This window comes from Rhinolophus sinicus, chromosome 13, assembly GCF_057876585.1.
Source record: "Rhinolophus sinicus isolate RSI-liver-muscle chromosome 13, RSI-T2T, whole genome shotgun sequence".
NCBI classification, from domain to species: Eukaryota; Metazoa; Chordata; class Mammalia; order Chiroptera; family Rhinolophidae; genus Rhinolophus; species Rhinolophus sinicus.
In genome coordinates this window covers 18,269,446-18,296,984 of record NC_142513.1, presented here as the reverse complement: position 1 = coordinate 18,296,984, position 27,539 = coordinate 18,269,446, and the positions used below count along the sequence as shown (strand labels likewise).

Below are 27,539 nucleotides of genomic sequence, written 5' to 3'. Positions count from 1 at the left end.
TAACGCTTTGAAGGTATTCTACGTACGTGTGCGGAACTCTGGGGGCGCTGAAGCCTTCAAGCCCTAAGAATTTCTAATCAGGCGCACCCTGGACAGTCCCGAATCACGGGCCCAAGGCCCCCTCATGCATATGCAGCAGATTGTGATCTTGACTCATTGAGCGCTGAGGGTGCGTATCTTAGCCTCTGTAAGTGAGCTTGTTGTGTTCCCTGTGGTCCCCGTGGATGACCCGTGTACTCCGGGAAAACCTTCTCGTGGCTCAAAGTCCGGCCCCTCCCTGGCGCTTTCATCAAGAGGTTAAAGTGGAGCTGAAAAATCTGGGCTCAGGGCTCAGGACCTGACTTGGGGTCAGGACCTCACTCCTCCCCCTGCCCTACACTTTGGGCAAGCCACTTGCCTACCCCGACTCTCAGCTTCCCCATGTCTGACGAAATGCCTAGCTCACAGGGTTGTTATGGGGGTTGACTGAGTCTGTGTAGTCTTTTATTAGCTGATTAAGCACATTCCTGGAGCGCTTACTGTGTGCAAGTGCAGTGCTAAAGGCAAGAGGGTAGAATGGAAGGTGACATAGTCACTGTTCTAACCTCGAGGCGCTGCCCAGTCTAGTGGAAGACAGTTGGGGGCAGGGAGAGGAAAGACCGTCATCAAATAGTCACTATCTGTTAATCATTTTAATCAAATCTACATAATTATGCATCATGGGAAGTACTGTGGAGGAAAAGTGTTACGAAAAATTAATGGCATCCTAATGCGGGGTGAAGGATGAGGGCTGAGGGTGGACCCTCCTTGGGAAACTGGGATTTGGGCAGAGAGACCAAGGACAAGTAGAAATTGTAGAGGGCAAGAGAGAAGGGAAATGTTCTAAGCAGAAAGAACCACTTGTCCCAGACGTAGCGGTGGGAAGGAGCAGGGTGAGGGTGAGGAGTGAGCAAGGAGTCATGCAGGTGATGCTCCCTGATGAATTTCGATTTTATCTTGAGCGTCATGAGAGGCCATTGTCATCAGGGGAATGAGACCAAATTCGGGTTTCTGAAAGTCCACCCTGGCTGCATGGCTGGGAAGGCCCTTGGGAGCTGTTGCAGCTTTCCAGGTGCAAAGTAATGATGACTCGGACAGGGTGGTAGCTTGGGGAGGTAGAGAAGTAAAGGGTGTAGATTGGGTGTGGATGCGGGGGCATCGACAGTAACTCTTAGGTTTTTGCCTTTTGTATGAAGGCGTGAAAGAGCCCTTGACTAAGGTGGTGAAGGCTGAAGAAAGATCAGATTGAGGGGAAAGATCAAGAGTTTGGTTTTGAGAAGGTAAGTTTGAAATGCCTGGGCGGCATCTGGATGGAGAGGCTCAATATGCCGTTTTATATGAGACCGGAGCACAGAAGAGAGGTCTGGACTGGAGATACCTATGTGGGTAACACCAGCTCACAGGTGATACATCATAGAGCTAGATGAGATCCCAAGGGAGGGAAGGTAAATAAAATAGTAGGCAGAGTAGAAGGAGCCAAGAAAGGAGGCTGAGAAGCAGTGACCATTGAGGTAGGACAAGGACCAGGTGAGCATGGGATCCCAGAGGGAAGGTTTCAAGAAGGAGAGCATGCTTAGTAGGGCTGACTCCTGTGGGGACAGAAATGGCACCATTTGGTTTGGTTCAAGGAGGGCTATGGACTGTATCCTTTATGTTGCAAGTTCCAAACAATACATCACAACACAACACAACACAACACAACACACACACACACACACACACACACACCTCTAAATGAATTGGCATCAAAAATAAGTAGCCTGCCACTCTAATTGAGTACTTTGGCAAAGTAATCAAGAACATTTCCTCCCTCACGTTGATTTCATCTCTGCTCTGCTGTCCTCATTTTGGTTTCATGCTGAGGGTCATAAAATGGCCATGCCAATTCCTGCAGTCATAGCCACATCAAGAAACTCTCCATTTGTTCTGTAGCTGAGACAAACCGGATGTGGCCTCTCACTATCTTGCTGCTTATAGGCTCAGGGATCAGTGCACCCATGCCAGGACCACCCAGTATTCAACACCAACACTGGTTTCCACCAGTCTTATGGTGGAAACTTGTTTAGAGAAAAAAGAAGGGGCTATGTGTTGGCAAGGCTGTGGAGCAACTGAAATTCTTGCACAAAGCTGGTGAGGAAATTAGTGCAACCACTTCAGAAAACCAGCAGTTTTTATTAAATCTAGACATACACTTATGCTATAACCTAGAATTTCCACTCCTGGATTCATTCTAAGAGAAATGAGTGCCTATGTCTACAAAAAGACTTGCATAATAATTTTCATAGCAGATTTATTTATAGTTCAAACTGGAGATAGGCCAATGTCCATCAACAGGAGAATTAATAAATTATGGCATGTTCATCCAATGGAATACTATATTTTACATATAAAAGTACAAAATACTGACACAAGTGACACCACAGATTAATCTCATATACAGTATGTAGACTCAAAGAATCCATACACAAAAGCAGTACATATTGTCAAGGGCAGGCAAAACTAATCTATGGTGATAGAAATCAGAATAGTCATGACTTGGGTCATGGGGAGTAGAGATGGGAAAGGAGCAAGACGGACTTTTCTGAGGTGCTGGAAAAGGTCTGTGTCTTAATCTGGTGGTGATACCACAGATAAAAATTCAAGTTCTACCTTAATTTTAGGGGACTTTATGTACGATATACCCTAAGAAAAATAAAAGAGAGGAAGGGGTCCTGCCAGCCCATATCCTGTGATGTGTGCTGCTGAGCAAGAATCAGAAAGTCCGTTTTGGAGGGACTCCGCCTTCCTGGAACCATAGTGCCAGGTCTGAACATTGACCAGGCCTTAGTGGCCAGCCCTCTCCACTTTGAAGCCCCAGAAAACTGGAGAAGGCGAGGCAGGGCTTCTTACTCATAGGGCTGGTTCTTGTCCAGGTCGTTGTCTTCTGTACCCACAAGTCTGCTTCACCTTCCAAGCTCAGTTCCTGGTGGTAAAAATGGCACCAGAGTTGGGCTCTGACTTGAGCGGGGACCAGGAAGGTCTTTCTGCCCTAAAATTTTGCTCCATAGACCTCAACTTCCTGCCAAGGCCTCTCCAACCTGCCCTCTTCACCACACACCCGAACTTAATACGTAACTCCTGCTCTCTCCTGCTCCACACTCTGCAAGTCTTGTCCATCCCTTCTGAGGAGGTGTCCCCCTCTCCCCTGTCTTCACCTGTCAAGAGCCTCTCCAGTCATCAAAGTCCCAGATCAAATGCCGCCTCCTCCATGAAGCCTTTGCATTCATTCAGCAAACATTTATTAAGCTCACAAAATGTGGCAGGCCCTGTGCTAGGCATGGGGTATAGAGAAGTGAATAAGACAAATGCCATCAGTCTGAGGAGATGGACAATTAAGCGGTGCCAATTTGTGCGTACTTTCTATGTCTGTGAACTCGCACTAGACTGTGAACTCTTTGAGGCCAGGACTCTTTATAGGTCTAAGAGCCCAGTACAGCGCCTGACAGGGAGGAGGAGGCAGTAGCTGTTGGATGAATGAATGAATGAATGAATGACCAGGCCAACCTCTTCCCTTCTCATTTGTCCTCCAAGCCTCCGATTTAGCTGATACCAGCTCCATGGGATTCAGTTGGAACTGGATGGCAAACTTGGAGCTAAAAGAGAAAGAATCAGCCAAAAAGTTTATGTTATTTACAGAACAATGTTTTGTGAAACCACAATACCTACTTTTCTGTATCATCACTCCGTTTGACAATCACTTCTTACGAAAATCAGTATTATTTCCTTCCCAAGACTTAGATTCAGAAAATTTAACCAGTAATGGAACAATTATTTGTTAAATCACCAAGGAAGATATGTAATATAAAGAGATTTAAAATGCAATAAGAAACATTATTACCAAGGTGACCAAAGAAACAAGCTCTGGAATAGCGTTGACGGCAGCCAGAATGCCAGGGTTTTGACCCTACTCTGCATTTACTAGCTGTGTGTTGTTGAGCAAGTTACTTAACCTCCCTGTGCCTCACTTTTCCCATAAAGTGAGGTAAACATTATCATTTACCCCATATGGCTGTTTCTGGGAATTCAATGAGTTCATATTTTAAGTTGCTTAGAATAGCACCTGTCACATGGTTAGCACACATAGTTAGTTACCTATTACTGCAAATGGATAAAATAGGCTAGCCCAGGGCCTCCCAACCATGGCCTTTAATTTTACCATCCTTAAGGAGGCAGAAAAAGTGGGTTCAAATCTGTCATGACTTTGCAAGGTCCCTGCCTACTCTGTCTTCAATGTCTCCAACTCTAAAGCCCTTTTGTTCAGACTTCTTAGGGCTTCCCTACTTTGGGACAGCTAGTGCTGCTCTTTTAGCCAAGTCTGTGTTGACACCTAGTGGTGATATGGGGGAAATGCCCAACATTCTTACAAAAGTGTCATCAACCAATTAATGATACGGACCATAATGGTACATTAAGGTCTTCCTATATGCCAGACACTGAGCGTTCAATGAACGCTCTTAGTCAACTTTCAATATAATTCTGTAAGGAATAGATTGTTACTATCCTTATTTCTCAGCAGAGGAAAGGAAGATTCAGGAAGATGAAGTCAGTTGCCTAAAGTTACACAGCTACAGGTAACAGATTTGAATCCAGTCCACATACCCTGGAGTCTGCATTTTTAACCCCTCTGGATGAATACTGGGAAAATATGAAAAATCATATTCTTGCCTTGTACAGAACATAATTATAATCAATAGCTATTTTAGGGAGAATAAATGAGGCTTAGACGCCATGCTTGGATAAGCTATAAAATGTCCCCCCCTTCCCAATATCCCTTGGAGAATTTAGGACCTAGAGAGCTATTCTTTCGCAAGGGGCTGAGTCATAGAGAAGATTATGGGCGTCTGCCAATGACGAGGTATGAAGCTGGATTCTAGACTCTCAGCTGTCGCTCATTCAATCATCCCTATAGCAAATACTTAATGAGTACCTAGTGTAAGCCACACATCATGCTAGGCTGTAGGAAATACAGTGGTGAGCAGAAAAGAGTCCCAAACTTCACTGAGCGCACAGTCCGATGACAGAGGAGCCAGAAACGAAACACGAGATTACAAGCATGTCACTGTATGACTGAGAAGAATCATAAAGAGGAAGACCTAAGTTAGTCTGGGAGTGGTCAAGGAAGGCTTCCTGAAGGAGGTAACATTTAACCTGATCCCTGAGGACGAAGAAGGAGTTTTCTGGATCATGACTATGGGTGACGGTGTTATGGGCAAAGAGAATAGAATTTGATACAGCCCAGAGGTGAGAGATCAGGGCTGTTCCAGAAACCACAAGTGGGTCAGTCTGGCTGGATCTCTGCGAGTAAGAGGGAAGTGACCTGGGTTGTGGTCATATCACACACAGGGCTTTACAGGCCAAGCGAGGAGTTTGGATTTTATCCGAACACAATGGAGAGCTGCTGAAAGTCTTTAAGCAGAAGATTTGACTTTTTAAAAGATCATTCAACTGAAGGAAATGGATTGAAGAGCAAGACAGGAAGTGGGGAGACAGTGGGTGGTGGTGGATTGGTGGGTGGAGGTAGTGGTAATATGGGGCGGGGGGATAGTTTCTGACATTATTTTGGAGGCCGGGCTGTCAGGACTTGCTGATTACTTAAGTGAGAGGGGGTAAGGAAAGGAATCAAGAATGATTCTTGGGATTTTGGCTTGAAAAATGGATGGATTTACCGAAATGGTAAGACGGAGGGAAGAGCAGACTTGGGGAGATTATCTTGAGTTCAGATCTACCCCCGAGGGTAGTGATTCTACTTTTGGGGTTCTGTTTGGCTCAGATTATGCTGGGAAATTACCCCTGACACAGGGATGGGAGGAGGTAATGGGTGCGAGGAGAGTTGCTGAGAGAAACCGCTGGGCTCTGCTGACCTGGAAGGGTTTAGAATAGTGCAAATGACTCCTTCTGAAGAATCGACAAAAGAAAAAAAGGAAATCAGATTGCTTTTCATTCCTTAGTTGTGCAAAAGAATACTCTTGACTTTTCCTTGGAGAAACCAGATGAGCCCAGGAATACATTAGCTCAGGAATTTCTTTCTGCCTAATGAGTTCATTGGGGTGGGAATTTATTTGAGAGACTCAGGTTGATATGCTCCTGAGAAAAGGGGGTAGACTGTAGCCAAAAATTCTTGCCTAAAATACAAAGTGTATATTCCGTTGGTGAAATTTCAGCTAATTTAAGTAAAAAATGAAATGTATCAGCAGGATCTTGGGGAATCAGAGAATTGAGAGGCAATTGAAGAAGCAAGCTTGGAAAATACAGGAACCTAGGAGGGTCCTTTCCTGCCCCAGGGCCTTTACACATACTATTCCCACTGCCAGAATACCTGGCCTGCCCTTTTTCACCTGGCTGACTCAAAGTCATTCTTAAGGTCTTAGTTTCACTGTTGCTTCCTCAGAAGCTCTCCCTGGTTTTCCAGGTGAAATCTAGTACCCTTGATAGAGGCTGTCCTGGTACCAAGTGCTTTTCCTTTGCAGCTTTTATCATAATTACGACTCAATAATTATTCATTTGGTTAGTGTCTGTCTTCCCGAGTAGACTGTGAGCCCCTTGAGGGCAGGGACTAAGTCAGTCTTAGTCCCTGTTGTACTTCCAGAACCTTAGACAGGGGATGATAGATGAGGTTATAAAACCTGTCCAAAACCACAGTGGCTGATGACCACAAATGTTTATTTCTCATTCATGCTACAGGCCCATTGCGGCTCAGCTGTGGCTCTGCTCTGTATTGTTTCACTCTGGGACACATTTGGATGGATCAACCTCAGTCTGAAAGGGGCCGGGTCTGGTCCATCTGTGTGTGCCAAGCCCCTAGCAGAGGACCAGGCAAAAGGTTGGTGCAACTTGAACTTGGTTGAGTGGAATTATACTGAGGTCCTGGCAGGGGATGGGGGTGTGGGAACAGAGCCAGGAGTGCAGTTTCCGGGCTCTCGCCCTCACATGGAAAGGTGCTGGCTCAGGTAGCAAATGGCCATCAACTGTGATTGGATGGCCATCAGCTGTGGCTAGTTGGCCATCAGCTGTAACCAGTGAGCCATTGGCCACTAATATAATTGCTGTGGCTACGCTAGCAGAAAAATGGGGGCTAGCAAGAAGATGGTGGCTGATCTAGCAAGAGCGGATTGCAGCTAGCAAGTGAGGTTGGTTGGCAGAGAGAGAAGTGGACAGCAGGTTGCGGATCGTGTGGCTCCTGCTTCCTGTGTCTCCAACCCAGCCTCCAGCGAGACTATAGGGTATGACTCCCCTATCTATGGCTCTGTGGGTGTTCCTTTTTGGCCTCACCATGTCCTGCGTTCTTAGGTGGGGAGCGGGAGCTGAGTCCCCCGCATGACACCCAGCATGATGGGGGGTTAATCCTAGGACTCAGCTGAGGGGGAACGCTACAGACTTTCCTTTGGGATCTTTGTCATTCATCACACATGCCTCTTATATTCTCCCAATATTAAAGCTGAATTTTAGAGAGGTTAAGCGATTGGCTCAAGGTAACATGGCTAGTAAGCAGCATGGAACATAGAAGGGTGGCCAGAAAGACCTGGATTCAAATCCTGCCTCTTTGTGACAATAAAACATCAGCATAAATAATGACAGTAATGCACTAGTTCCCACTGAATGAAGTAAGAATCCCTGAGTCCGTACTGTTAAAAGAGAAAAAATGAGAGAGAAGGGGGAACCCTTCCTTATAGCAGAATGCCAACTCATAAATACAGAAGGGGTGATGGAGTTAGAAAATCACTATTGCAACCTTAATAGAAATATGCATGAATGTGAGTAAGACTCATCAATGGATGTGAAAGTTTTAGGTGAAAGTTTGATAAGGAACAGAATATTTACAGTCTCAAGGTGTCTCCTTCCAAATAGCATATTAACTGCAAAGGAAAAAATGGTAACTATAATGGAGAAACCAGACAGACCCCACCTTAGCCCAGTGATCAAGGTTAACAGTCCGATGACACGACAAACTTACACGTGTGCTTCCCAATGGGATGCACCAGGAAGGCTGTCCCTTATGTAGTCTTCCTGCCCCAAATGCATAACCTAAATCTAATCGTGAGAAAACAAGGAGACAACCAAAATGAGGGACATTCTACAAAATAACTGACCTGACTATCCAAAAATGTCAATGTGAAGAAAGAAAAACAAAGGAACTTTGGGAGACTACAGAGATTAATAACTAAATGGTACATGTAATTCTGAATTGAATTCTGCACTGGAAAAAATGTGCTACAAAGGACATTATTGGCAAAATTTGAATGTGGACTATGAACTCAATAATTGTATATTGTTTAATGTTAAATTTTCCGATTTTAATAGTTATGCTATGATTATGTAAGAAAATATCCTTGTTCTTAGGAAATATTTAGGGGAAAAGAGGCATGATGTTAGTAACTTATTTTCAAATGATTCACATATATGGGAGAGAGACAGAATTTTAAAGAAAATAAGGCAATATGTTAACAATACGTGATTCTGAGTGATTATGGGGTAAGGGCTTGTGGGAGTTCTTTGCATTATTCTTGTGACTTTTTCTGTAAGTTTGAAATTATTTCAGAATGAAAGTTAAAATGTAAAAAAGAAAAACCCCAACATATTTAAAAATCATGGCTTCTTCATTTGATCTATATTTTATAAAACCCCTAATTTTAGCAATGTGGGGAAAAATGTGTTTTAGAGTTGAATAAACATAGAAATTGTGTAATCAGAAAGTGAGACTAATTCTGACCTCTTAGTGTGACAGACAATGCATGAAACATATTTCATACCAAGCTGGCACATAGTAAATGCTTGGTAAATGCTAGCTGTAAAAGCTAGTAGAGGAAGGACAGCAGTAAGACGGTAGACTAGGAGGTCGTACCCCTTTAGCAACACTAATTCTGCATGAAGGCAATTTCACAAGACTCTTAAGTTCGCATTCCATTTCCAAGTCATCAACATTGGGAATCATAGACGTAGGTAATGCACTGGAATTCTGATCGGTGGATTCCTCCAAGAAAAGGCCTCGGACCTGTGTCAAAAGATTGGAGAGTAAATGTGTATTTATATGTTTTAAGTTAAAAGAAAGCACTTAAGCTCTGTATGTAACGTGTTAAGACTTTTTGCTTCATTAACAGACTGACCTGCAGCCCATATAACATCTTTGAGTGAATCAGAAAAAGTCACCTGTTCCTCTGGGTGGATACAGTTCCGCAGTGCGGGGAGCAAGGGCTGGCTTTCAGTCTCCTTGGCTGAGTGCTCTGTGCAGCATACAACTTGCTCAGCAGTTCGTGGCAACCCAGGAGCCACTGTCTAGTCCTAAGCACAAATAGATACGAGGGCTCACTAAGTCTGAGGGGCACCTCACACCCAACAGAAAGATCCCTGTCCGAATGTCACCTCCCCCATCTTCTGTGAGCCCCAGTCTAGTGCCACGCTCACCGTGACGTCCTCCTTCCATCTGTCTACCTCTTATTAACGAGGCTAGAGACTGTGGGAGGAGGCTGGAGGAGACCTCAAGGATTATCGGGGTTGTAAACAGGGAGAAGCTGATTATTTTTCAGGCAGGGAAATCGTTAATAACACTCCACCTGCCCCATACCCTTTGCCTCTTTTCCAGGGTTCTCAGAAGTGGGTGGGAGGGCATTCCAGGGGGTGCAAGGAGGGAGGTCTGGGGAATAAGGGTAAACGAGCAGGGCTGCGCTGGCCTCTTATTTGGACGATTAGTGTCCTCCCACTCACACATAGCAGGGGCTGCCCTGCCCAAGGCCCCTCCATGGGGACTGCTGAGTAGCAGGGCCCTGGATCCTGAGGGGAGGCCCAGGAGGCCAGCGTGGCCCAGCCCTCAGCCAAGGCCTGACCTGGAATCAGCCCCCACTGCGCTGATCCAGCAGAGCTCAGCAGCTTCACGGACGTCTCAGGGTCCCCCAGAGCATTCCAGCCCCACCTCTACTACTCATGAACCGTGTGAACTTGGGCGAGTCACTCTATCTCGTGGAGCCTCAGGTTCCTCCACTACGTGGAAATGATCATAGTACTTCCCTCCTGGCATGGTTGTAATGCTGTTTATGCAGATATAGCAATTGGCACAGTGTAGGGCGTGGCGCACAGTAGACACTCAGGAAGCAGACAACCTCTGGGGTTCCACACAAACCCCTGTGCCCTGGTAGTCTGTCAACTATGAAGGTCTGACAATTAAGTTTGTGAACTCATCCTAGAAAAAGTGCTACAATACCCCATTGCCAAATATCACTATGGTCACCTTCCAAGTCCTCCCCTTGGGAAGCTGTGCACCGACACTAGTGCCTAGTCCACCCTTTAAAGCAATGTTGGAACTCTTTTTCTGGAATGGCCATCAGAGCTGTCGTCGTATTACCCTCGATGTCCTGAATGTCATCAAAATGTCTTCCTTTCAATATTTCCTTTATTTTCGGGTAAAGAAAGAAGTCATTGGTGGCCAGATCAGGTGAGTAGGGAGGGTGTTCCAATACAATTATTTGTTTAGTGGCTCAAAACTCCCTCACAGACAGTGCTGTGTGAGCTGGTGCATTGTCGTGATGCAAGCGCCATGAATTGCTGGCGAAAAGTTCAGGTCATCTAACTTTTTCAAGCAGCCTTTTCAGCATTTCCAAATAGTAAACTTGGTTAACTGTCCAGTTGGTACAAATTCATAATGAATAATCCCTCTGATATCAAAAAAGGTTAATCCCTCTGATATAAAAAAACATCATTGCAACAAGTTCTCAAACTTAATTGTCAGACCTCATGCATCTTCACAAAACTGTACAGGAATGTTTATAGCAGCATTTTTCACAATAGGCAAAATGTGGAAACAACCCAAGTGTCCATGAACAGATGAATGGGTAAACTAAATGTTGTTTATCCATACAATGGAATATTATTCAGCTATAAAAAGGAATGAGGTGCTGGCACATGCTACGACGTGGCTGAACCTTGATAACATTATGCTAATTGAAAGAAGCCAGACACAGAAGACCACAAAATGTATTTTATTTCTATGGAATGTCCAGAATAGGCAAACGCATAGAGACAGAAAGTAGATTAGTGGTTGCCTGGGGCTGGGGGTGAGGTGGAAGGTGAGATCGTGGCTGACTAACAGGTACAGAGTTTCTTTGGCGGTGATGAAAATGTTCTGGAATTAGTGGTAATGGTTGTACAATTTTGTGAATATACTAAAAACCACTGAATTGTATGCTTTAACAGGGTAAACTTTATGATATGAGAATTATATTTCGATAAAGCTGTTATAAAAGCATTGAAGAAGGTTGTCACTCTCAGGTGCCGACTGTACTTGTACAACCCTGAGAGTGAGTGTCTCAAGTTTTGAGCCCTTAGAACCTCCCTTCTACACCTTCGTTCTCGCCCTGGTGGAAGATGGGGTGTTTATCCTCTAAATTCTGGTCCTCAATGATGGAGGGTCACCCCTGCGTTTTAACTCTCCTGGCTTGTCTTCTGCACCCAGCCAAGCAGACACGGGAAACCATCAGGGCACGCAGGTGCTGGTGGCCTAGGCTCGTCAGTGTCTGCTATGTCATCGGGCCACCAAAAGGTTCAATTAGAAAGCTCCCTCCGTGTCTCAGGCACTCACTGGTCTGCTTTCTGTCACTGTCACTTAGCTTTTCCTTGTCTAGAATTTCACATACGTGGGATAGTTTGACACGTACTCTTTGGTGTTTGGTTTCTTTTCCTCAGCATTGTGTTTCTGAGATTCATACACATTTTTGTGGGTGTCGGTCATTCATTCCATTTTAGTGCTGAGCTGTGTTCCATCGTGTAGCTGTACCTTGAGTTGTTTATTCACGTCCCTGTTGATGGACACCTGGGCTGCTTCCAACTATCAGGACTAAAGCTGCTATGAAGTGAAGTCTTTGTGTGGACATATGTTTTCATTTCTCTTGGGTATAACTAGCAGTGGAATTGCTAGATTACCAACTGGCATCATATTTCTTATTTGCTTGCTGTTTTTTGTAAAACGGTCTGTTTTCCCCACTGCACGTGCATAGGGCCCAGCAAACACATGGTTTATGGCAGGTGTTCAGCAAGTCCACGCTGAGTGAATAAAAAGCCAGCAAGCCTGATTTCCAAAAGGAAGGGTTCCAAGCCAGGGAGCTGCTGACTTCCGGGTCCTCCTTCCCAGCCACAGGTTCTTGCTTTGGTTCCTGGGGGAGGGACCTCCATACTTTCTGAAACCTGCAGGGGAATAACACCCACAGGAGAGCGGAAATAACGACACAGCCACGCTAGAGGTCTTGAACACCACACGCGATTTTCTCTGGTTTCCTGGAACGCTGACATGTGACAGTGGAGTCTATCTCTTCTCCTCTCCCTTAGATCTCGCCGTGCCCCTTGCACGTAGCACTTTTCCCATCGTTGGGTGCCTTTCCCTCATGGGGTGTCTATGCAGGCCTGTCCCGTCCCCCTTACCCTCACTCCATGAGGGGCCTCCGGGACACACACACACATGCAGGTAGATATCCCGAGCCACGTGTCCAAGCTCTGTCCAACCTTCTGCCACCAGCCACACCTTCCTTGCTCTTCTGGGCTTCTGGGACCATGGGAAGGGCCCGAGTGTCCATGTTTTAGAGTGAGCCTGGAGTGTCTGAGGCCTGCGGGTTTTGTGTATCTATGTATCTGTGACTCTCGAACCATCTATGGCTCAAGGCCCGTGGCGCTGCAGACCCTGCCTGGGAGGCCGCACCGCCCTCCGCCTGCAGACAACCAGAGGCAGTGAGAGCCAGGGCTGCCCTCCCTCCTCAATCCAGCCGGGGGCGCCAGCGCTCCGCGGAAAAGCAGCGCCGCATCAACGTTGGGCGACTGTGGGCGGAGGGCGGACTGGGACCCTGGCGAGCCCAGGCTCAGCCGGTTCTGAAACTCATAGCCTCAAGATCCTTTCATTGTTCAGAAAGGGAAACCAGAAAGGGGGAGGTAGGCTACTCAGATCTCCTAAATCCCAGTTCCCACCGCACCACACTCTCTCCAGACTTGGCGGGTGGGGGTGTGTCTCTAGGAAATAGGGTGGGAGTACTGTTTTATTGGGCTGCTCAGAACTTGCTCCGAGGCAGAAAGATGGACTCAGTGACCTAAACCCCCTCAGAGACCTTCATTAACTGCTGGGAAGTCTGTGAGTCCAGGGGTGAAACCCTCCTGAGGTTGCCCAGTGTGAGTGAGGGGCAGAAGGAGTGTTTAGTCATCCATAAAATGGGTATGTAGGGAACCTCCAGTTCTTTCCCTCCCTTTCTACTTCATCCTAGCTCAGGCTGGAGGCTTAAGAGGTGGCTGGGCCAGTGTCCTAAGGACTCTATCCTTGCATCCAGACACAACCATTTCTAGAAGAGACTATGGCTTGTTCCCCGACACTGCACATTTGAATCATGAGACGATCACTTGACCCAAGAGTATGTTTTCATTATCTAAGCAGTCTGAATCAAAATGATGAGTTGGACCAATCAAATATTGACCTCCCATTCTTCCAGAAATTTATACTGAGTACCCACTGTGGGCCAGGCTTTGTGCTGAGTCCTCGGTATAGAGCAGTCAGCAGAAAAATAAGGCCCTGCCTCCAGGGACCTCACCAGCCAGAGGGAGGAGACAGACTCTCCAACAAGTAAACAATAAACAAACAAATAATTGCAAAGTGTAATCCGTGCTGTGAAGGAGACCAAGGAAGAGCCAGGTAAAGAATAATCGAGGAGGGGAGACTACTCTTAGCTGGAGCTTCAGGCGAGGGCCTCCTAATGAGGCAACATTTAAACCAGGACCTGAAAGATGAGATGGAGCCAGCCATGCAGAGGTGAGGCAAGTGGAAAGGGTGAAATAGGGCAAGGAAAATGATCAGCTTCATATTTTTAAAAGATCCTTTTGGATGTTGGGTGGAGAATGGGCTGGGGCAGGCATGATGGAAACCAGAAGACCAGAGAGGAAGCTGTTGCATTAAGTCTGAGAACAGATACTGGTGGCTCAGACCAGGGTGATCGCTGTGAAAGTGGAGGATTCTGGATATATTTTAAAGTAGGGGTGATGGGTTTTGTTGTTAGATGAGAGGTAGGAGACATCGAGGAGTCACGGATGATGCTTTAAAAAATTAGGTGGTTGGAAGTGTCCTTTGCCAAAAGGGGAAGGGTATGAGGAAAGCAGGTTCAGAGGGTCATAGAATTTAAGAACTAGTGGAGGGAACAGGAATCCCAGAACAGAATCCAGCCCTCCCTCCATATTCCCCTGCCTTTGGGGATGGTAATGCTTCTGGGCTCAAGGATTAAGGCTCCAAACTTGGCCCAGCCTCAGCATCACCCTGGAGCGTTGAGAAATATGGTTCCCTGGCCTCAAATCTACGGACTCAGAAGGTCCCAGCTGGTGCTGATTCAGCTGGCCTGGGTCCATAGGTAAGAGCTCTTGCCCCAGAGCTCAGGGTTTCTGTCCCCACTAGGTCCCTGGTGACCTCTGTCCTCCTCTTCCCGGTGGCCAGACCCAGGTGAAGGAAGAGCCAGAGGTAGGAGAGTCAGGAGGGAGCCCCAAGTGAGACAAATGAGAGTCAGAGATGCTGAGAAATTCCAGGGAAAAACAAGCCACCTTTTGTTTTTTATTTTTTTAAATGTATTGGAGAATATTGGGGAACAGTGTGTTTTTCCAGGACCCATCAGCTTCAATTCAAGTTGTTTTCAATCTAGTTGTGGAGGGTGCAGCTCACTGGCCCATGTGGGACTCGAACTGGGGACCTTGGTGTTATGAGCACTGCGCTCTAACCACACTGAATTGTATGCTTTAAGAGGGCAAACTTTATGATATGTGAATTATATTTCGATAAAGCTGTTATAAACGCATTGAAGAAGGTTCTCACTCTCAGGTGCTGACTGTACTTGTACAACCCTGAGAGTGAGTGTCTCAAGTTTTGAGCCCTTAGAACCTCCCTTCTACACCTTCATTCTTGCCCTGGTGGAAGATGGGGTATTTGTCCTCTAAATTCTGGTCCTCAATGATGGAGGGTCACCCCTGCGTTTTAACTCTCCTGGCTTGTCTTCTGCACCCAGCCAAGCGGACACGGGAAACCATCAGGGCACGTGGGTGCTGATGGCCTAGGCTCATCAGTGTCTGCTATGTCATCGGGCCACCAAAAGGTTCAGTTAGAAAGCTCCCTCCGTGTCTCAGGCACTCACTGGTCTGCTTTCTGTCACTGTCACTTAGCTTTTCCTTGTCTGGAATTTCACATACGTGGGATAGTTTGACACGTACTCTTTGGTGTTTGGTTTCTTTTCCTCAGCATTGTGTTTCTGAGATTCATACACATTCTAGTGGGTGTCGGTCATTCATTCCATTTTAGTGCTGAGCTGTGTTCCATCGTGTAGCTGTACCTGGAGTTGTTTATTCACGTCCCTGTTGATGGACACCTGGCTGCCCCAACAAGCCACCTTTTAATTCTGACCTTGTTTCTACATAAGCTCAGCTACCAAAGAAGACATTATTTTGCTTCCTGAGAGTGATTGGGGGAAGCACCAAGAACAACTGGCAAGAAAAACAGGATACAGGCTGAAGTCCTTGCACTTGCAGAGGTGAACGCTGGGAAGGCTGAGGCCCTGAGGGCTCCTTGGGCCCTGGGCTCGCTCCAAGCTAAGTCTGCCAGCTGACGGCATCCCACCCAGTTCACTCTGGACCCATCCCACTAGTGGGTCTCAAATGCCGCAAATGTCCCTTGCCTTGACAGGCTTGAGAGGTACATGGAACATTCTCTCTCCCTGACCCTCTTCATCTGGGGTTATCTTTTAGGTCTCAGCACAACTGTCACTTCTCCAGGGACGGCTTCCCTCACCTCCCCCCCCACCCCCATAACTGAGTCACATCCCCCATCATGAGCTCCCATTTGATACTCTCTTTCCATATTCACATACATGATCTGCTTTTACTCTGCAAAGCAGGCCTGCTATCCTTTTACAGATGAAGGTATTAAGGTTCAAAGAGTTTAAGCAGCTTGCCCAAGGTCACACAGCTAACATACAGCCTTGACCATCCTAGGCTGCCACAGATCCAGGAAACATTGCCCCCAAATCCTTTGTTATGCCAAATACCACAGTGCAAAGCTATGGATACCCAAAAGAATCAGATGAACCATCTCCAAGGACCAAATAAATATCAGTGCTGGGCCCAAGCCGGGGGTGGGGATTATGCCTTTGACCACGTGCCCTCCTGGTGACAGGACCCCAGAGACCAACCTCAGCTGAACAGAGCCCTCCTCTTTCAAAAAGTTAGCTGTTTTTCTGTCCCTGGAAATGCCTCTGAAATGTCAATTGTGGGCCACCCTCCCTCCCTCCCCTGCTGTGAGTCATGTAGCAGCTCAAATATATTATACATATTAAAAGAATATATTCTCTGGCAGCCCTGAAGGGGATAATGAAACCTATATATATATATATCTATATATTTATACACAATGGATTGGCTCGAAATGCTCTGAATATCCCTCCAGCTGTGGCAACCCTTTGATATATGACACTCAAACAACGCCTCCCCCACTGGTGGCTGGCGGGAGACATTAAAGATTTAAAAAAAGGGAAAGAAGGAAAGAGAGGAAGGAGAAGAAAAAGGAGGCAGCTGCTTTTGCCTTTGGCTGTGCAGCGGCAAACTGTGTTTAAATATTAAAACCACCCATCACCCAGCCCAGCTGTCCGCCCCTTCAGTGGCCTGGGTAAGCACCAGGTCTCTTGAGGCTCTGAAAGGCTGGGGGTTGCCATGCAGATCTAACAGCCCAACCCCAGTGATGGGTGTGGGAGCGGGGGTGGGAGGGTGGAGGGGGAGCTGTGCTTCCCATCTCAGACTCGGGGCTGGTCTCGGCTTGGCTGGAAAAAGGGAATGGAGTGGAGGGGTGTCTGCTGGATTTGAGGCAGAAAATGTAGGTTTGGATCCTGATTTTGCCTCTCAGGTGTTGTGTGACCTTGACCTTGGGAAGTCAGTACCGTTTCTGGGCTGCGATTTTCTCATCTACACTGTAAGAGATTTGGACTGGATCATGGGGCTTTGGGTTCCACGAATACTCAGAAATGACATTCAAAATTGGTCTGGGGTCGAAGGGGTAATCAGGCTCATTAGAGTGACTGGTCCTTCTCTGCATGTCCAGAGTATTATTTCTGTCTCAACACTGGCTCCCCCACCAGGCAGGGCCTGATTTCCCATGTGCCCCAGCTCCAGCAGGGAGGAGCTGTGAGATGTTTATTAATGATCAGAGATACAGGAAGGTACATCTTGTTCCAACAAAATAATTAAAGGTGATCAGAAGTGACATCGGCTGCCTTGCAAGGTGGGGAGTTGCCTGCCATTGAAGGAATTCAAACAGAGACTAAATGAACTTTTGGGGGGGTGCTGTAAGGGAGATTTCAGCATTTGACAGGGCCTGGCTGTGAGGTCCCTTCCAAACCCAAATTTCTATGATTTTAATTTACTATATAAAGCTTTAGCTTTGACTGGGGTGGGGAGGGGAGGAGAGACAGACAGACAGACAGAGAGAGACCGAGAGACAGAGAGCGCGAGCATTTGTGGTTTCTGTATGTGCCATGAGAATATAAAATGGCAGGTATGTGTCTTTCCCTTTCAGGTACTCTCATGGTACGTGTGGGTATCTTGTCACCTTAAGTGAAATTTCAGGCTTTAAAGATACATAGTTTGCTAATTACATAATTATTAATTTACAAATTTAAATAACATGCACATTTACATACGGTTACACAATTACTAATTTACAAAATTTATCTTCTGCTCAATTGAAAAGGCGGAGCATTGTTCCATCCCTGGACTCACTGAATGCTGGGTAGCTTCCAGCATGGGCTCTCTTACAAGGGGAAGTTTGTAACAGGCTAGAATACTTGCTCACCTCCAACTCTAGAATCAAATCCCTGAATAAGATGTGACTCCCCTAATTGGGATACTCCAAGCCTAAGATCCAGGAGTGAAAGATTTCAGGATTCCAGGATCTACAGTGTCTGTATCTTGAAGTTTCTGGGAGTCAGTATTTCTAGGACCCTATGAGGCTAGAAATCTTTAAAAGGAAGGTGGAGATGGGCCTTTCTACGGGGAATGTTGGGGACAGAGGCACAAAGAGGTGGATGTGAAATCTCTTTTTTTCCCTAAGATGAATATTTACCCATTGAAAATAAAACTGTGAAAAGACCACATGCAAGAAACAAAGTAATTTAGCTTTTTTTTTAACTTAATCACACATATTAAAAGCATACATTCTCTGAAGCCCTGAAGGGGATAATGAAACCTATATATCTCTATATAGCTATATATTTATACACAATATATTGGGTAGAAATGCCAAATAAAATATTTTCTAAGTGCAGACAGTATCAGGGCTCAGGTAAGAGCCTGGTTAAAAAAAAAAAAAGGTTGATGTGTAGCATTTGCCAATTTCCATGGTGTAAATTATTCCCACTATGGTGGATTTGAAGTTGCCAACTCTTTAACAACCAGTTCTCCAGATTCCCGAAAATTTAACAATCTCCTCTACGACATAGCAAAAGCTGGCTCCAGCATACCCTCTGTAACAGAACCCGGGAAGGTTGGAGGGTTGTGGCTGTGAGGGCAGTTGTTCAAGTAGGAAGATCACGGCGCTGATCTCAGCATCACATCCGGAGACTGATGGCTGCTTTTCCTTCTCTGGGCCAGTGAAGCATGGAGTGGGCAGAGATGAGGATTCCTAGCTGCTGGGACTGGGAGGGCAGCTGGGAGATGGCACTCCTGAGGAAGGGCAAACACTGTCCTTTCACCCAGGGCCACCCCCTCAGCTAAGGTGGGGCAGTTGTTTATTTCTTCACTCAGTTATTCAGTGAAGATATACGCAGAGCAAGTCTCATTGTGCCCATTTTACAGATGAGGAAATTAAGACCTAGAGAGGCACAGGTATTTGTTTCCAGTTGCCAAGCAATAAAATGATAGTAGCTAAAATGGATTGAGCCTTTTTCTGAGCCTGGCCTATGTTAAACAGCTTGACTTGTTGGTTAGGTGGTAGTCCTCAGAAGCAGACCCAGAAATAAAGATTCCCAGGGAAGGACATTAGTAAGGGAGCAGCCTGATCCCCCAGGGAGCTCTGGAGCATCAAGAGTGCCTCCGAGTTTGTCCTACGTAGAAATAAAGCTGGGCTTCCCTATTGTTACACCTGTCAGTCATTGGCTGTTGGTTGGCCAAGGTTACAGAAGCTCCCAGGTACTTCGAGCGTGCTGTAGTCTGAGGTCAGGCCTCTAAATAAGGTTTGCTTATTAGCGACAACCCAAAGAGGTGGGGCATGGACACACAGAACAAGCTAAAGGGGTGTGGGGTGGGCCTCAGTAGTATGCACTCCACTTGGAGTAGCTCATTTATTCCTTGCAACTCCACGTGGTATTATTATGACCCCCACTATGCAGGTGGGGAAAAGGAGGCATAGCTTGCCCAGCACCACACAGCTACTGAATGGCAGAGCTGGGCAGAGCCCAGGCCAAGCTGAGGCCTGTACCCAGTTCTTTTGTCCTCTTCTGGGAGAAAAGGAAGATGATGGCTGGTGGGGGACAAGAAGTGGCCAGAGGTGGTGGAGGCTGTTAGTAGCAGGGCAGCAGCTGTAGGAAAAAAATGAAAGCGAGAGAAGACTTTAAGAGATCTCTTTGGACAGAGAGGACAGATGAGGGGCTCTCACAGGACCATCTTCCCTTCCCCCCAAACATCCTAGATCAGTTCTCTGAGCCTCAGTCTTTTTCTCTGTAAAATGGGGTGAGTAGAAGTATCTATTCCCTTATGGTGCTGTTGAGAGAATTAAATCAGAAAGGGGCCATCAAGTGTTTGGTCCAGAATGGCCCACTGTGAGGACTGACAGCCACAGCTGTTCTCTCTGCCAGGCCAAGAGGCACCAGCTGGGGTGCCAGGTGCAAGCTCTGCCTCTGGCCTGGGGACGAGAATCTGTGCTGGGGCTGAGTGTACGTGCATGGAATGGGCAGCCTGTGCTGGGAGCAGCTGTGGGGGCACTTTCCTTTCACTAGTGCATTTCATTCCCCACTTCACTCCAGGGGCTATTTCTTTATTTAATCTTACAAATGGGGAAACTGAGGCTCAGAGTGGCCAAGTTACTTCTCTGTGTCGCCTAGTCAAAGGTGAACAAGCAGGATTGGATGTCAGGTTTCCTGATTCCAAGCCGTGTGTGTGTGCGCGCGCGCGTGTTTGCATATTTCTCTTTCTCTGTTTGAGTGTGTATGTGTGAATTCTTGACATCGTTCCTTCACACCTTTATCCACTCATTTGTTCATTGCATGAATGCATATGCGGTGCCCCCCTGAGCCGTGCCCTGTGCCAAGCATTGGGGATGTAAAGGAGACCAAGATTGATATGATCTCTGGGAGCTCCTACCTTAGTGGAGATGAAAAAGGAAAACATCACACACTCACACAACTAGTTGTTGCAACTCTGCCCAGTGCTTCCAAGGAGAGCATAAAACAGGGAGATCTGAGCTGGACTGGGCACAGGGACGGCTCCCAGAGCAGTGGCATGTGAGCTGAGAAGGAGCCAGTCAATAGGCAAAGAGGCCAAGAGGAGGTTGAGGAGGGGTGTATTCAAGCAAGGGAGCAGCACGTGCCCAGGCCCGGGCGCTGGGGTAGTGAGGGCCTCCGGAGGCTCTATGAGGAGGCTGGCATGGCTGGAGCGTGGAGGTCAGGTGAGCTGAGGTGGGGCTTCGGGCAGGGTCTGTTGGGGTTTGGTCTTTACACCAAGAGACCTGGAGTGTGTTTGCAAATGTGTACGAGTGTGTGTCTGGCCCCAACCGGGCAGTCTGGGTGACAGGAGCTGGAGGCCCCAGGAAGTGGCCTGATGGGGCTGCCTTGGCATCCCCTCCAGCCCCCGCCCGGTCCTTTCTGTCATCACCATTGCCCTGGGGGTGGGAGAGTCTCTCAGGGTCTAAGAAGGGACCCTGCTGGGAGAAACAAGGATGCTGAGTGGAGGTGGGTGGGCCTCGAGGAGGCTGGGTAGACACCTCGAACCGAGCCACCTCCCTGGGCCTCATTTTCTATATCTGTGAAATGGGCCCAAATAGACAGTCCCAAAAGATGAAGCTGGCTGGACTCACCACCATCTATTCGTTAAACCCCACTTTATACCCAAGGCCCAGAGAGGGCCCAGCAAGGCGGTGACTGCTCGGCGGTCAGACCCCAGGCCTCTTCTGGCCGCCTGGATCAGGGTCCTTTCAGGAATCCTGGCACAGCAGCACTGAGGCTGCCCTTCTCCAGGTGTCACCCCGCAGGATACTTCAGCCGTAAGGGACAGGACTGATAAGTGGTTTCCCGGGTACCCTAGCAGATCCATGCATATGCCGTCAAAGCCTGAAATGATAGGAAATCCACCAAAATAGCTCACAGCCTGTCCATTCTGCAGGATTTCAGAGCCAAGAAACAATTTTTCCACCTCCCTGTCATTCCATTATCGCCATAGTCATTTGGCTGTGTGTATATTTCAAATGTTCCTTTTTAAAAAATGTAGGCCTTTCCAGGAGGTGTTCTACTTTCCATCTTGGTTGTCAAATAAGATTGGGACCAGGGAGTTGGGTCGGACTATCGGGGGAGTCAGTTTAAGATGTGGCGGGGAGAGGGGGTGTTCTAAGGTCAAGCCAGGTCCTTGTATTTGTACTGGGGAGCCCCGGCGTGGGAAGCCCTCTGGGAATAAGGTAGTGAGAAGGAGGAGGAAGGGACATGCCCACCGAGGCACCAAAGCTGGGGCCAGAGCAAACACCCCGTCAACAAACCCCTTAGTGGGTGGTGAAACCCTCGGCTACAGCCAGCATCTTCATGAAATGTTAACACCGTGTTTAACTGCAAACCCTACTTAACAGAAACCTTGCTTGTTGAACACGCTAGTTAACAGCAGATAGAAAGTTAGCACCCTAGTAACTGCAAACGTACTACTTAACAAAACGCCTTAGTTGACAATGAACCCTCTAGTGAACAGTGAACACCTTAAGTAACAGTTAACACCACTTCATAACAGGTACCTTAATTGACAGCCAGCTCTTTGGCAGGAACTCAATTCCAGCTGAAAATCAGTTTGAGGCCCTCACGGAGGGTGGGGCGGGGGAGGGAGGAGGTTATCAGGCCCTGCTCTGTCCTGGATGCCTGGCCAGTCAGTCCCAGCCCTGCCTTCCTGCATGGGCAGCCCTTTCCCCCCCCAACCCCCCCACCCCCGTCCCCAAAGGCTGCAGCCACACTCAGCTCTGGAGTCCCAGTTTACAAAGGGAAAGATGAAACAGTCCTGGAACGTGAAATGCATTATTCAGCTCCAGCCTAGCTGCCCCAGGCTTCCCTCAGGGGAGCTCAAGTTCCCCTTGTATCAGAGATGAAAGTCCAGAAGGCAGTGGGTGGGAGCTGGGAGCCATTTGTGGTCTCTCTCTTTCCCTCACCCTCCCTGCCTCCCTGGCTCTTCGTGTCTCTGTTAGTCCCTCTCTTTCCCCAGCCCTCGCTGTGTCAGTTTGTCCAGCTGCCTTGCTCACTTCTCCCTGCCTTGCTCTCCAACTGTCTCCCTTATTTCTGGCTCCTTCTCTTTGTCTATCATCTCTCAAACTCTCTTCCTCTGGCTCTGTCTTTGCCACACTGTCTCTCCTCTCTTCTCTTTTCATCCCTCCCGCCCTCCCTCCTCCCTTCTCCCTCCTCATCTTCCGGATCTCAGCTCAAGTACAACCTCCTCCAGGAAGCCCTCCCTGACCCCCCAGGCCCAGCTTCTGTCCCTGTGTCACACACTCCTAGAACCTGTTCCTTCCCTTCAGAGCCCTATTTGTAATAAATGATTACAAGTAGAGTAATTGTTTAATGTCTCCCCACCAAAGAGTAAGTTTCTTGTCTGCTTTTGTCTTGCTCACTGCTATCTTCTTGGGGCCTGGTATACAGTAAGTACTTAATAGATGTTTCTGGTGTAATTCCCTTTCTTTCTGCCACTTCTCCTTTCTCTGCTGTATCCTGGCTGCCCAGTGGCCCCAGCCAGTGGCTCCTCTGCGTGTCTTTCATTCTGTCCCTCATCCCTCCTCCTCAGGCCCCTCCCCACAGCTTCTGGTGGCTCAGGTTGGGCCTTAGCTCTCAGCCTGCTGCCCCTGTTCCCTCACAGCTCCCTGAGTAGAGACCAGGGCCTTTAATGAGACCCAAAATTTCCCAGCCTGACCCAGCCCTCGGGTGCTCATTGTTCTTTTATTGCAGGAATAAGTGACACACAGAGAAAGGGATTTGACATTCTAATCTCTGCTGTCCCTGCTCAACAGCCAGTGACTCTGGGCAAGTCACATGTGTCTCTGAATTTCTCTTTGTCTGTGAAGTTGGGTCGGGGGTTGCTGACAAAGACATTCGCAGGGAACATGCACTGTGAGCCATAAAGTTCATTGCTGGTGTCTGTGACTGTCAGATATTCCTGCAACATTTTCTCTGCTCTCTGGGCCCTGCGGGAATGAAAAGTCAGTTCGCAGCCCGCAGGGAGCCCAGCTGGAGGATGTGGGGTGCTGGGGCTCTTCAGTGAGGGGAATTGCGGGGAGGGGGAGTTGAAGTTTAATACGAAATCCATTCATGTGTGCAGTACTGAGCCAGGCACTGGTCAAGACTCTTGGGCTATATGAGCAAACGAGGCAGAATTCAGCTCTTAGCAAAGTCAGCCACCATCTATGCATCCACAGGTAAGCTTTGAACACTTACTGTGTGCTGGGCAGGGGGTAGGTGCCCGGATAGAGCAGTGAAAAAGACGGGTATGACCACTAACCCCACGGAGCTCTCATTCACTGCTGGGCACCCTTCCATATGCACCACAGTCCCAGACCATGAGGGCCTTCTCCCCATTTTTCTGATGAAGAAACTGAGGATCAGGCCACCCCTCCAACGTCATAGGTGCTTGATATTGGAGGAGCTGGATCAAACCCCAGATCTGTCTGACTCTAGGGCCCTAATTCTCTGTCCTCTCTTTCCAAGCTTCACTTTCCCTGCCTGCTTGCTGAGGCGCTGAACTGGGTGGCCGTGAAGGTCTTCAGTGACGTGGGTGAGTGGAAGAGAGCTGGGCCCAGTGAAGGTGGGGGGAGGGGTGCCCACTCTAACATCCTTTCTGTGCCAGGCCAGCTCAACCTCGGCAGAACTTTCCCAGCTTCAGAGTCTGAAGATGGTTCTTACTACTGGCTCCAAATGACTTTTGCATCCATTTATTTGCTGCATTTTGATTTTGCATTCAATTTCCGGTCCATTCACAGTGTCTGTGCTACCCAGGGGATGCGAAATGGAGGCAGCCAGGAGCGCAGTTTGGACACGCCTGACAGCCGCACCTCCTGGGAGGGAGGAACGCTTAACTGAGTCCACAGTGGAAGGGCTGTGAGCTGGGGGCTGTTCTGCCCCGCCCCCACTCCCCACCCCCCAGCCAGAATCTGCCCAGTGGGGAAGCTGGACACCTCCACTTCGCCCACTCTTATGTGAGATGGGAACCACACCAGGACCTGGGGCCTTCAGGAAAACTGAGCTCTGGTTTTCACAAAGGATTTGACATGCTACTGGAAATGTGCAGGGGCGTTGGACAAGGGAGACCAGGGTTTGACTTCTAGCTTGATCCCTCCAACGGCTCTTCCCCAGTTACCATCAGTGGAGTCTTCGTACCACTCAATCTGATCTGGCCACGCTCCTGCTCGAGACCCTTCCATGGCTTCCCGTTACCCTCGGCTCGAGTTCAAGTTCCTGGCTGTTTAAGTCCTGTCCCCATCACCCTCCTCTCTCAGTACTTTCTGCCACACACGCTAAGCTCTAGCATCTCCCAGCAGCTCAGGTTTCCCAGTGTCCACACCTGTGCATAAGCTGTTCCTTCTGCCCAGACCATTTGCCCCCACCTTGTCCTGTAGGCAAACTCCTAGCACCCTTCACAAATTGTGAAAATATCATCTAACCTTCTGTGCCAAGTCGTACACTTCGCACTTTGTATGCCTTATTCACTTGGCATTCACAGCCCCCCACAAAGGATTCCCATTCCAGATCTCCAGAAGTCAGCAGAGGCTCAGAGAGGCCAAGCAAGTTGGCTAGAGTCACACAGCAGGATGCTAGTGCAAGCTGTCTGACCCTAGAGCCCATGGTCCTAACCTCAGAGCTTCAGAGCCCAGCTCGGAGACTACCTCCTCAGAGCTACACACACACACACACACACACACACACACACACACACGCCACTCTCCATTGCCGCCCCCCTCCAACTTCTCAGCGAGGGACCCCCTTCCTCATCTCAGGCACCCATGTATGCAGGAAGTTTCTGACACTGGGTGGCACTTTTGTTTTTTACATGTCTGGCTGTCACGAGGTGCTGAGGCTTGTTAAGGGCAGTGGCTATGGGTCCCCAGTGCCCAGCATGGAGCTTGGCATGAAGGATAAATAGAAACTAGGATTCTTCTCATCAGGTACCCTGCAGAGATGATGGAAAGAGCAAATGAAGTAAGAGCTGTAAATAGACCTTGTGTGGCTTTTGGGGAAGGGGGCGGGGATACAGAGAGGTGACATGAATTGCCCAAGGTCATACAGCAATGATCAGTAATGTGTACACTGCCTTCCCTCCAGGAAGACAAGGAGGGACATCGTGTCCTGACTGGTTTCTGAAAGTGCACCCCATTTACTGGCTCAGTATTGCTCCATCCCTCTGACCCCAGCCTTGGGGAGTTTGGGGGAGAAGGAGGGTGCCAGCTGGGGAAGGGGGCTCTGATGGAGGCTATATATCACAGTGGCAGCGGAGGCAGAGAGACGGGAGTGATTTTTCTTCATGGTTTTCAGATAAATGAGGTGGACAGAAAATGGATGGCAACCTTTGGCAGTGAGAGACCCATGACTGCCAGGCAGTGGGGAACACATTCCCAGGGACCTCGGACTCCCACCCCGGGCTACTGTCCTCTGCAGAGGGTGGGAGGCAGCCTGGGCTGAGGAGGGACGAGGGTGTGTGTGTGGTGGCGTGGGCCTGTGCTGCTGATTGTGTGACGGGGAAAATCAGGCCTCTCTGGGCCTCAGTTTCTCCTCGGGTACAGGGAGTGGACCAGGGTCTCTGCAAGGGAAGGCACTGCAGCTGCAACTGACTGGGGTCTCTGAGCCCTGCCTTGTCAAGGCCTAGAAGAATCTTGGGGTAAGAAGAACGGGGTCTCCCTGCAAACATCTTTATCCTTTACCTGTCCTGAAGGGGCCCGGGGAGTCAGGAAGATGGATACAATCCTGGCAGAGGCCTTGGGAGCCACAACGCTAGAGTTTTCTTACTTTCAAATTGCCCTCGAACCTTAAGGTTTGGGCACCTGGGAAGCTTATTATCCTAGATTCCTTGCCTCTGAGTGCAGTGGGCAGAATTCTCCATCCATGCCCAAGTGTATGAGGAATGTAGCTTTCCTTGCTTTTTTATAACACAATGTCATCTCCGTTTGGAGTCCCTATTCTGCCACAGTGGGAGAAACCCAGGCAGACTGCGCTTCCCTCTTTCAAAGGTTGGAAGACATTCTGGAGACTGATGGAGGCCACAAGGGAGCATAACTGACCCTCAGACATGCTCTGTTGCTGGTCACCAGGGTGTGCTGCTGGCTGGGAGACAAACTCTGGGTCTGGTGACTCTCCCTAATGCTCCTGTACCACGCCCGGCATGGGGGCTTCTGCGAGGCCATCTCAAGCCTGTGTACCCAGACTTTTCTTCTCTGGGGTTCAGCTTGATGGGGCACCAGTCACTGCTGCTCTCAGGTCGTCCGGACCTAGCTGCGTGTTCTGTCATCACCCTCGGCCCTGGAGATGGGGGTGGGACTCCTTCCTCAAGGGCCTGTGGCTTTAAGGGTTCTTGGTTTCCCTCTGACTCTTCTCCTCAAGCCCACCTGAGGGGACTGTGTGGGGGTCTCAGGGGTGACTGAAAGCCTGCTCACTCCCTAGACCATCAGCCTCTCTCCCGCCTCTGCTGCCTATGTCCCACCTCCTGCCTCCCCACCTCGGGGCTGCACCTTTGCAAACTGAAGACCAGGAGACACCAACTGGACAACGCGGTAGAATCAAGGGTACGGAAATAAGAAAATGCATTTCTGTTTCAAAAGGAGCATGGGGTTACACTGAGATATTAGAATGATACAATTTGGGGAACTTTGAATCTCAAAATCACAAAAACTCTATATTACTTAATTGCCATCTATAGAAAGATGGATTTTTTAGAAAAGTGTGGCGAATTAGTAAATTGATGATACCAGTTATTGGTAATGATCTTCAGCTACATGTATTGATATGGATAAATCTCAAAGCTATACTGGTGAGTGGGGTGGGGGTAGCAAATTGCAGAAGGCTGTGTATGATTTGATGCCATTTATGTCAATATAAAAAATTCATCAACAGTGTGGATACCTTCATGAGCAGTTAAAATATAAAAACGTGGATGGGGAGGAAGACAACACAGCCTACTCCCTGAGAGCACCTCCTTTGGGCTGGGGGAAAAAGAGAAAGGAATTGAACTGGGGAGTGATACATGCAGGGGTTTTCAATTGTAGCTGGAACATTTTATTTCTTTGAGAA

At 48.1% G+C, this 27,539-nt stretch overlaps 1 long non-coding RNA gene across 1 annotated transcript; it reads left to right on the top strand.

Moving 5' to 3' along the window:
* The first annotated feature begins 30 nt into the window (after window positions 1-30).
* On the top strand, window positions 31-27,539 carry LOC109457379 (uncharacterized). The gene is made up of 4 exons (XR_016018187.1): window positions 31-169; window positions 1,215-1,298; window positions 23,970-24,036; window positions 24,242-27,539. It is a non-coding gene; the product is annotated as an uncharacterized LOC109457379 (long non-coding RNA).